Here is a 1,875-nt window from a genome sequence, read left to right as displayed (position 1 = left end):
GCAGGCTGGATCCAGGTCTCTCCCGTTGTTGTAGCGACGCAGGACCCCATGCTGCATGGGGTCTCCATGCCACATTAGTCTTCTCTGTCTGTGACTGTTTCTCAGTCTGTCTTTGCTTCTATGAATTGATGGTTTTGAAGGGGACTGGTCAGGAGTTTTGTAGTTTCTCCCTCCATTTTTATTTCTCTGTTGTTTGTTCACTATTAGACCGAGGTTATGGATTTGGAGAAGACAGTGTCAATGGTAAGGAGGCCTTCTCATCCCACCGTCTGGGGTACATGCTATCACTATGACCTATTTTGGATGACACTAACCTTGATCATTTGGTGAAGGTGGAATCTGGGAGGCTTGCCACTGTAATGTTCCTACTTTTCCTGTTTCCTACTCTACCTTTGGAACTGAGTCACTCAGTTCAGGGGAGAGGAACTGATTGATGCCCACCTGGCAGAAGGAGGAGCACCCAAGAATTTGTGGACAATTGTTGCAACTGCCACAGTGATTGATAAATACGTTAGGAGAGACCTTTTGAGCCACGCAGCTCTCTTCCTCTTTAGTGTTTTGCCCAACAATTTTAGCTCTCGGCAGTGGGGCTTGCCGCAGTAGCTACTGCTGTGGTGTTGTGATGGTGATTGTTGGTCTCCCTCATTCCTTGTACGTTGACTCTGCAGAGTTCTTCTGTCAGAGGGCTCTGTCCCTTCTCCCCGTTGATTTATCTATCCAATCACTTACCTCCGTAAGGTGTCTGTCTTGCTGCCCTAGTGCTGCTGTAACAGAACTACCACAGATGAATGTCTTTGACAAACAGGAATTTATTCTGTTACACTTTAGGAGGCTAGAAGTCCGAGTTCAGAGTGCCGGCTCTAGGGGCTGGGTGAAGGTCCTTTGACCTTGGGCTTCTGTCTCTTATTGCAGGCCCACTGGAGCTGGAGGCTTCTTCTGACTCATGCAAGCTGACAAACTCAAGGTCAGCAAGTAGAATGGCACAATTCCAAGATCAACAGGCACATGACAGGCCACTGGTTCAAGCCCACGACTACAGATGAAGACTAAGCCAAGTGCAGAATCCAAGCATGCCAAGAAGCTAGAGACCTTCCTCAAAGCCTCCCCATACACACTGGAAATGGGCCACACCCTGAAGGTACCCACTTAGCTGCTCACAGAAGATTCCACCACGTGGTTGATTCCACTCTCATCTGGGTAATAACGGCACCCGGCTGCTGAGCCCCTCCAACCCACAGCTCAGTCGCATTGACACGCAGCCTCGCCCACCACAGTATCATAATATTTACCTTATTCTTGGGTTAGCATCTAATATAGTATTGATTGATTGTCCCCATGCTCCTGTATTGGCCAGTGGCCTCTCCCGTGTCCTTGTCTGTCTCTTCCACATGCCTCATCCCTTGTTTTTATTTATTTGTTTATTGTAGCTCATCCTTAGTGTTTGGAGCAGCAAGAGCTCTGGGCTTATCTTCTCGTTTCCCTACTCCAGTTCTGCAAGCATCCATTTCCCCAAGGAGTCCTGCTTCCTTTCCATTGGAGAACGGTATTAAGAAACCCAGATCTGGCCATGAGGCATACTCACTGTTGCTGGGCTGCTGGTGCTTCTCGGCCCTCTCAGGCAACATGCTAGGAGACACGTGTGCATGTACTGTGGGCATTTCTATATGCATCTGTCTGTGTGTTCAGTGACATGAATGTGAGGGCATACTGGGATCTCTAATCTAGCTCAGGATGTGTGTGTCATTCCAGCCTTTTCCCTTTGCTTAATTGCAACTAATCGCAGTTTCTTTCTCTGATTGTGAAAAACCTGGTTCTCATTATGTATCATTTGTTTACTTATTTGTTCAATCCTAGTACACACATCAGGTAGTCACC

Source organism: Orycteropus afer, unplaced genomic scaffold (genome assembly GCF_000298275.1).
Source record: "Orycteropus afer afer isolate SDZICR_OR568_19922 unplaced genomic scaffold, OryAfe1.0 scaffold00471, whole genome shotgun sequence".
Lineage (NCBI taxonomy): Eukaryota > Metazoa > Chordata > Mammalia > Tubulidentata > Orycteropodidae > Orycteropus > Orycteropus afer.
Note: the sequence above shows the minus strand (reverse complement) of the source record.